This window comes from Anabas testudineus, chromosome 14, assembly GCF_900324465.2.
Source record: "Anabas testudineus chromosome 14, fAnaTes1.2, whole genome shotgun sequence".
In the NCBI taxonomy this organism is placed as follows: domain Eukaryota; kingdom Metazoa; phylum Chordata; class Actinopteri; order Anabantiformes; family Anabantidae; genus Anabas; species Anabas testudineus.
Window position 1 is genome coordinate 13,370,738 of NC_046623.1, and position 9,857 is coordinate 13,380,594.

At 42.3% G+C, this 9,857-nt stretch overlaps 1 protein-coding gene across 1 annotated transcript in view; it reads right to left on the reverse strand.

The window, feature by feature from the left end:
* LOC113169708 (T-lymphoma invasion and metastasis-inducing protein 1-like) overlaps positions 1 to 7,832 on the reverse strand; it is a 44,590-nt gene extending 36,758 nt beyond the window's left edge. Inside the window, exon 1 of the mRNA XM_026371322.1 lies at positions 7,616 to 7,832. The gene's annotated coding sequence lies outside the window, so the exon portion shown is untranslated. The remainder of the gene's footprint in view (positions 1 to 7,615) is intronic.
* Between the last annotated feature and the right edge of the window lie 2,025 nt (positions 7,833 to 9,857).

Below are 9,857 nucleotides of genomic sequence, written 5' to 3' on the forward strand. Positions count from 1 at the left end.
CTCTAATATTTTCTTGAATCGCCTTTTTGTTTGAACACAGCACGCATAAGGGAATAAGGTTTGGACTCTGTGGCGACCAATTCATGTGTGAAAATGATGTCTCATGCTTCCTGAACCACTTTTACACAGTTTGAGCCTGATGAATCCTGGCATTGTCATCTTGGAATATGCCTGTACCATCACGGTTAGGAAAAATTCATCGATGGAAAAACCTGGTCATTCAGTAGATTCAGGTAGCGAGCCAACCTCGATGGGTTGCCAGCTGAAACATATTAATCACTGCTGTAATTATCCAATGAAAGGCTCTTCACTATTTGCTTAGTAAAATCCAGGTGGTGACTCTTTTGGCCTGGCAGTGTATTAGGTAGTACTGTAGCTCCCACACTGCCTTGGAAAGGGAATTCCCTCCCATTATTTCAGTAACCGACCTATTGTTAGTTTCCAAAGCACTGTGATTCATCAACAGGACCTCTCCACTAACCAAAAAGGTTCACACTGTAGTTTGCATTTTGGCATCAGATTCGTATGACTTCAACTTTGGCATAACCACAAATTCAAGCATTGACATGTACAGACACCCTGTGACAAACACAGACTGGTGTGAATGAAAGGAAACTGGCAGGTAATACTTCCTATTCCACTCGGAGCAGTCTGAAGAGACAGTGAAATAACAGGGTGGATGAGTGGGTCAGAGAGAGGGATGAGAGGGTTTCAGGCAAGGATAGACTGATTGAGGTTGGGGGTTGAGACAGGGTGATAGGATGAGAGCAACAAGAGGGTCTTAGAAAAAAAGATGATGGTGTTGAAAGGCGGATAAGAGGTTGTTAGAGCAGTGGGGAACTGGTGGAATTAGGTGGCAGGCCACAGGTAGACAGACAAATGATGTGTGCTGAGGTGGAAGGGGATGTGAGAGGTAAAGGGTGGAGTGGTGCTGATAGGTCCTGAGGGGCTGATAGAGATAGATGTGTCAGTTCAAAGTGGGGCAGACGTGAACAGGCTCTATTTGTTGTCTGTAACGATATGACTGGAGTAAGACTATGTGGAGAGAGGTATCAAAGAGATTTGTTGTCCCTGTTGGTGTGCGTTTATGTGCAAAGGAGGGAATAGATGGCTTTTATTTAGTATTTCTTTAGTGTATTTGATAGAGATTGCTCACACACAACACAGTATGACAAAGAAAGCATGGTTGATACTATAAAATGACTGAAAATCCTAACTGTTAATTAAGTAAAGTGCTGCAGCTCTGCAAAACCTTTGTACTGCTACCTTAATAATTGCCAGGGAGCTTTAGCATGACCACACAAGGGCAGGTAAAAGGAAGGAGAAGGAAAGAACAAGATAAAACACTAAAGGAGGCAAGTCACAGACACACTGTGGCAAAACAAAGAATAACAATACAAACCTGACACAGGAGGAAGATGTTAAGAAAGAGGTTAATGGCAACACACGGGAGGATCGCAGGGAGATGGGGGAGCAGGAAGGTAAAGCTGTCTTAGTGTATCCCTGCACCTGAATCAACAGCAGTGCTTGCAAACAAAGTACCTTCATGAAGAAGACTCAGGAGATAACTGTGAGGAATGGGGGTAAGAAATGTTCAGCTAGAATGTGGCAGACAAACGGCAACTCATCGTTTTGTGTGTGTGTGTGTGTGTGTGTGTGTGTGTGTGTGTGTGTGTGTGTGTGTCTCTCAGGCCAACAGAGGACACAGACCTCCAAAACAATGCAGTACAGTCCTGGGATGCAGAAATCTATATTAAACTGAAATAGGAAAGCTTAAAAAGGCTTCTATAGACCAAAAACAAAACACCAACAGAAACTTATAATATACTGATACATGTAAACGATGTAACACAACTTTGTATTTACAGCAATGTGTGCAGAATGTACAGTCATTATTCAGTAACTATTCACTAATTATTCAAGTTATTTTTATCTGCAGTTTACTGAAAAAGAAACTACCCCACCCCTTGCTACTTCTTCATTTCACACACACACCCTCGCACACAGCAAGGTGTGACAATTTCAGAGAACAAGAGAGGCCCAACGCCCGTAAAAGTTGCATCAAAGTTCCTGCAAATTTTTATCAACAATAGACAGACTGCTTTAGACATCTTGGCACACAGTGGTCGGTCAGTTTGGATACCTGGAGGCAGGCCAGGTTAGCTATGTTTCAAGGGTTTATGGTTTGTATAGCAGTATATAGTAAAATATACAAATAAATATAGTTCAGCTAGAGAAACAACATGGAAACAAGCCGGTGATGCTGTGTCAGATTAACATATGACCTCTAGGCTGTGATCAATATCAGGCAAACAGCCACCATTTAAACTAAAAACCTGTATTTCAACACAGAAAACTAAATTTACCAAAGCAGAAATTAACATTTCTCACTTTCTTTTCCATCACAGACATCAATAGGAGGAAACTCCAGTCACTATAAAGGTTATAAAAGTTCACAAACCCTCATTAAATTCCTGACTCAGTAATCATGTTCCTACCCTGTAGGATTTCAATCATTGTTTTAAGGTGACAAAATAACACAGAGACAAGGACATCAACAACATGTCAGCAATGTGGCGTCTCTTTAGTGGACACGGCTGGATTTAGGTTAATGGGTCCATTTCCTGGGAGCTGAGGTCTCGTGCACACTCAAGCTGGGAGTTATTGTTTGGGCTCTGAGTGGCTGCAGTGGATAAAGCCTCCCCTGTTAGTGCATTAGTGACCTGCATAAGCTCCACACAACTCGCTGACATCTGAGTGTAGGCCTGGGGGCACAGAACAAAGGCAATTTGGCCACACACATATGTGCACACATTCACGTGCCTAAAAGCCAACGGATCACAGGACAATAACAAAAACAGAGAGAGTTTAATAGAACCGTATACAGTACTCACCACAGGGTTTTTATCCACAAAGAATTTAATCCAAAGAGTAAAAATCCTCCTTTCACTTCCACATACATAGTGAAGCATATTAACATACATATTTGCACATGCACACACTTACAAAAGCGCACATGGGCTTTTGAGACCGCCTTGTACGATCTCGCCGTATCACTTCCAGGTCAACAAGCAGGAACGTGAAGTGTGACGATGTGATGAGGACTGAGATGCTGGCCAGGTCAGCGCTCTTTTTTTTTATTTTTTTTTATATAACTACTGTACTGTAATGTGGGGGTTGAATGGAAAGATGGAGCGAAGGACGAGAAGAGAGAAGACACAGTGGCTAAGTGGTCTGCTTCCTCTGCTTTAATTACACGGTCGCGTAAACTTGGACAGAAAAACACAGTCGAGGTGCACTAACACCCATACACATACACACACAAAGTAGGGGGTGTAAAGATCTCCAAACAGAGATAAGAAGGAGATCCCAGGAAGGCCAAATCTCCCCAGCGCAAACACAGCATAAACACTATCTTTGAAGACATTCTTTGCACTCCCACTGTAATTCTTCCCTTAAATCCCCCACTCAGCACTTCACACACAAACACATTTCCACTCTTTCACTCTGTCTTTAAAGCAAATTCCTGTTCAGGTGCATTTTTGCACTAAACCACACTTCTTTTCAAATTGTACTAGTTTCAAAATGACAGATATAAACTTCACAATGCATAATTCCTTGACAAAATTATACATATTCACTTTTCTTCTTCTTCTGTATAGAGAAAAATCTGAGGATCAAACCGTATCAAATAAGATGTACATGCATGTACACACACATACATTATCTTCAATTGGGAGACAGAGTTGATGTGTGGGCTGGAACGCTACACTGATCAGAGATAATGGGCAGACATGACTGGGATGGCAATGCTGTCACCCCAAGTGAGGAAGGAAGGAGGGATGACGGGACAAGAGACAGAAAGAATGACACAAAAGGAAAGAGAGAGCGAGGGAGGGAGCAAAGGAAGGAAGGAGGAAACTCCCAGTACATCAGCAGACACCAAAGAGACAAAAGGGAGGAAATGAATGAGGGCATGCCAGCTCATGTCAGCTCTGAGACACCCCTCCCCCATCTCGACCCCTACTGAAATTAGAGGCATCCCCTTCTGCTTCTCATGCTTTTGCATCATTTCTTCTTCCCACCAGGGGGGTTGATATTGAAGAGGCTGTCATAAAAGCATGTTCTTCACCTGATGTGATGCACACACCCCAGCTAAGAACTCCAACAGCCCTGCTCAACCAGACGAGTGACATTACAAGCGAACACACACACACACACACACACACAAGCACGCACGTCAGTGTGACATAACGTTCGCACTGACTCATTAGGCCTCTCTTGTCTTGCACAATTTCTCATCATTTCAAAAGCTCATGCTAAAGCCAGGGGATACAGACACAGAAACACATCCACACAGATGTACAAATCTTTATCTCCATATTTGACCCCTTAAAGATAAACAATGAGGGATTCTCCCTAGAGTAACCGTAGCAGAACCGACACATTGACTAGACACAGTCAGTGAAAGCAGAGAACAGGAAAGTGTTTCTCCACCTACAGTTGTGAGTTTTGTGTTGCTTTTCTCAAATCACACTTCAACAGTGCCTGTTTGCAAGTGACAGTAGCGGAGGACTGGGTGAGTGAGAGATACGAACATGCACAGAGAGAAACCACAGACAGGCGCACAAACATTTAAACAGTTTAATTGCATGTGGGGAGGTGGGCACCGGGGGCTGCCTAAGCCTTATATTTGCTCAACAGCAGACTGCAACTGGGCCACTGAGGAAGAGGAGTAAAGAATTAGCCAAGCTACTTTTAAAAAATGAGACAGGCAGACAAAGAAAATGAGAGTGAAACAAAGATCATCCCTTTCGTGTTAATTGCATCATCCTTTTTTCATGCCCACCACGTGCTTGCCAAACTGCATCTTGTGTGTCTGTAATCATGAAGCCCAGCATTCATCTGTTCTGCCACAAGGTCAGAGAAGACGACTCTACTTGAAGATGAGTAAATATATGACAATATTTGTAATAGGTTTGAATTGAGTGTGAATTAGTGGCATTATAGTTCTACTTATTATCCTGACTGTGCAGAATATCTACCACAGTGTGTATCTTCTGTGTGTGTTTATGAGGCTGAACGTGACCTGCCTACATATATCCGAGGCTATAGGTGAGCTGACTTGATCATAAATTGAAAGCGGGGTGTAGCAATCTGGGTCAGCATGTACACATTTTCACACAAACACACAGAAATACAAACACACACGGCTCGCTGAATGGAGCGCCATGCCTCCTCCTCTTTACACTCACACACTATGTTAGCTCGAGGTGCGCAGATGGAGCACAGGGCCGCTTGGAAGCACACACACAAATATTTGTCCTGTAAAGCTCACGCACATAGTAAAGGGGCACACATAGACATAAACCTGAACGAGTCGAGTGTAACAGAGTATGAGATAATAGCTCCCTCCACCTCTCTCCACAGCCTCAGGCTTTCACAAAGTCTTTGTCAGTTTTGAAAAAAAAAAAAAAAAAAAAGTGTGTGCACATACACACACAGGCAACAGTTTTTATCTGACGCTATAAATCCTTTCACGGATCACTTCCTCAAAACGCCCTGCCAATATTCAACTTCCCCATGGCAGCAGATGAAGTAGTGAACTGTAGCAAGAAAGATAACACAAAGGGCAGATAACAAGAAAGAGGACGAGGGAGACAACAAGTTTGTTAGTTTACTTATGACCGCTAACACTAATATTAAAGGTTAATAATATAATGAGGATTATTCTCAAGCTTAATGGCAAGAATATGCAGCATTTATCATTTATATTAAAGTTAAAAATCCATTATGAGCTTATCTGTGTTTTGTGAAAAAGTTGCACATTGTCTTTAAAACTGTTTAGCGCTTTGTTACAGGACTGACGTAGGAATAAATCACAGCTATTACAACTTTTTGTAATGTGGAGACGGTTAGATGACGGTTAGAAATTGGGCTGTGCCTTCATATGGAAGCCCTGTATTCAAATAAATTATGCATTAAACTGTATGTTCATAAATTTACTGGGGTGCATGACAGACAAGACCAGGCTCTAGTTCTAACCTACAGTATCCTTAAACTGACCGTATACAGTACCCAGGGAAAGAGTAAATAGTCAGCAGCTTAAACATGCCTTACATCTACACTATATCTGCTTAGGCTAAGCCGCCATGGCCCGGTGGCTTGATAGGCAGTTTCATTTGAATGCCATGGCCCGCTCATTCATGCAGGCGTTATCCCTGCTTATCTAAATAACAAAATGACCCACAAACCGAAATCATTCATCGTGCGATCCCTACCGACTTTTCTTGATGGAGCCTTGTACCATTTTATTTGCTTCTCTAAACTGGAAAGCATGAACGTGAGGAAGTAGAAAGGACAGCAAAGGGCTTGTGCTCTTTGACCCCTCAAGATCCTCTGTCTGAATGCCTGAAGATGACCCTCTGCATAGCTGACACCCGACACCTCCACTAATATTCACACACAGTAGTCAGTAGAAGGTAAAGGTGCACTTTAAAAACTTTTCTCCTTTATTTTCCTCCTTTATCCTCTTTTTCCTCTTCTGTCTTATTGGCTAGTATCACCCTCTGACAAGTCTTCAGTAGCATTCGTGCTTTAACTGCTGTTCCCTCAAGACATTCAGTCACTCTTTAAGTCTCCCGCTTTATCGGCCTGCTCTCTTTTCTTCTCTATGTGAGCTCTAGCTGGTGTACTAGCTGTTATACTGTTAGTATTTCCACACAAACCAGCTCTCTCTCACACACAAAGAAGCCTAATGTCATAATCAGATCAATTTGTGATCCCTCTTTATTCATTTTGCATTGTGTACCCTTGATGGTGTAACCAGAACTTTGTAAACCCACCTCCACTTGTGTCAAGTAGATCTCTAACAAGCCTTTGACAAGTCGTAGGTACGGCAAAGGCCACCTGTGTGTGTAATCTAAAAAGTAATCTCATTTTATCTCATGTAATAGCATAAGCCCTGTACTTCTTACATAAAAGCACAACAATCAAACATACACATAGCAACAGCATGTATCAGTGGGGAAATGTCAGAAGGCTGCTGAGGTATTTCGTTATCACTAAATTACTTTAAGTAGGAAACTAGGCAATGTCCCAGTGAGATTGTTAATCATTGATAAACTCCTTTTATCAACACTCACAATAGCTCGTGCAGAATGGCTCTTTGGACAGAATGTGTCCAAGGTTTTTTGTGCATTTCCATAAGATACATTTTATATTTATATACATTTATATAAGTAAGTGTGTCCGGGGTGAGAGAGAGAGAGAGCGAGGAAAGACCCACCAAGAGAAATGAGCCACCAACTCACAGTGCTATACTGTACCAGCATAGGAGTAAAGTCACACTAATACACAGAGGCACATTGTGTAAGAAAATATGCAGTGAGTTTGCTCGCAGACATTAACACACCTGTACAACAGAAAGCTTGTGCTCATGGAAATCACAGAAACATTAACATTCATCCAAAGGGTTCACAAATCTAAATCTGTCTAAACACAGCGTGAAGTCAGTTAGTGAAGTCACTAAAGCAGCCCCAGTATTTCTCCTGTACTGTCTCTGTCCGTCACAAAGCTCCAAAACATCCTCAAAACAAGACAAATATATTTTTACCTTCACTTAATCTCCCAGAGTTTCCTGTGTGTGAAACATATAATTCCCTGTGGTGGTTAAAACACTGTCAGCACGTGTCCTCCTTAAGAGCAAACAGGGGAATCCTTGAATCAATGAGACGTCTGCCACACTCCAGCGCAGCATTCGACTCTATTCACACACACACACACACACACACACACACATCACAGCACATAGTCACTCATGCTGCCTCTTACATGGCTAGACCAGACTGAAGGCTGAGGAGAGGGTGTGTGAGTTGCCTGTGTCTGAGCCCGCCCTCTTTTCTCTGGCTCTCCTGTTCTCTGCCTCATTCACTCTCCCTGCCCTCCTCCTTCTCTCTGTTCCCTCTCTCTCCAATTTCACCTCCCCCGGCTTGCCAGTTGACTGCCAGCATGTGTGCTGGGTCTGTGCCTCTAAGCCTTTAGATGTCCGAGTCCTCTTTTTAATTGCTGGATCTCTGGTGGAAAAAGTTCTACACACACAAACAAAAAAAAACAAACGCACGCACATACAGTGGATAAGCAAAGGCATGCACACATACAAAAACAAGCCTGCAAGTAATATACTATATATATACTATATATACAGTTATGATTACTGCTGCATCCCTCTTTGTTTTCAATCATCTGCATCTTTAACTGTGTTTTAACCCACCAGGCTTTTTGAAACGCAGGGTTTGGAAGTATCACTGAATCATGCATATGCTTGAAATGTGGCTATGAGATGTTTGTAGCCTTTCAATGACAGCAGTTTTCTCATATTCAGACTTGCAATTAATTCCAACGTGACCCAGTTTTATGTCAGAAAATATTAAGACGTCCACTGAAACTACTTAAACCATTCTTGCAGCACAATTCAGTCCTTAACTCTTTTAGGCCAAGCACGTTTTTTCCGTGCAAGGAAGCATCAATGTTTTTGCCAAAATAAATTCACAGCTTTATAATGCTTCATGTACCAAGGTTAGCTATTTGCTTTTGTTACCAGTATAAGGAAACATATGGGCAAGTGACAAAGGTAGCACACATTTGGAAACATCTTTGTCACATAGTCAGGGTGATCATATTGTTCCATAGTGCAGTGAAATGAACTTATATCTCATGTTTGGTGGAAGTTAAATGGTTGCTCTTATCTCTTATCTAACCTTTGGCACTTCTTTCACCTGCACAATGCAAGAAGTAAAGACCCTCATTCTTTCAAAGAGACTTATTATCACACATTATTATCAAATCATTTACCAAAATGTTTGGTTATGAAACAGGGACAATTACATAATAGACTCATGATCCTTATTGTCTCAGTCTGCTGCACAGTGCAGCTACTGAAATAGCTGGTGTTTGAGAGTATTTAACATTTATAGAGGCAAACATGTCAGGACAAAGGGCAGGAAAGGTAACAGACCTTGCCAACAAAAGGACCTGACAGAGCCTCCACGGGGGAGACAGTCACAAGCACAGAGTAGCTAACATTGGTGCACAGACAACACACACACACACACACACACACATTCCCAGTGTTTTACCCCAAGCACCTGATGGTATTTCAGACTCACAGAAAGGCATTGCTTCTTTTCGTAAAGCATGTTTGTTTGCACACGCACATATGGTGTGTTGTCTTTCTGCTCCTCACACCTGTCTACTCTTCCCAGTCTGTCCCCGTTCCTTTCTGTCTGTCTGTCTGTTTGTTTCTGTCTGTGTGATCTAACAATATACGTAGCCGGAGAAGGTCGTGTCCTGCTGGGAGCCGGCTGGAACAGGAAATAACCAATCCAGGAGGATGAACTGTGTCTTAGATGACCAGTTCTCATACTCCTACCCAAACACAGCTTTATTGAGCTGTAATGCAATTATCCCAGGGAGAACTGGTTAGTAGTTTAACTCAGAGCAATTGCTGTAATGACATATTGGCAGAAGCTGAATAGAGAAGAGGTAACAGTAACAACAGCAGGTGGCGGATGTTATGTAAGCACCGAGGAGGATTTGAAACATCAGGATGTTGGGGGTTTCTTTTTGTTTGCTTGTTTTCCCCTGTCTGCACTCATCGTTTGGCGGGCTGCTTTAGTAATAAGAACAAACTGTTTGTTTGTTGTCATCTGTGCAGTTAGTCTCCGGGATGCGAACAAGTAAATGAATATCAAAGCCCATTTACCATGTTGTGTTTTCATGGTAGAAGCGCTGTAAGTGTAGCTGGTTTTGTTCTGCTGTCTTCCTGCACACCTGAGCTGTCCTCAGCACAATAGACT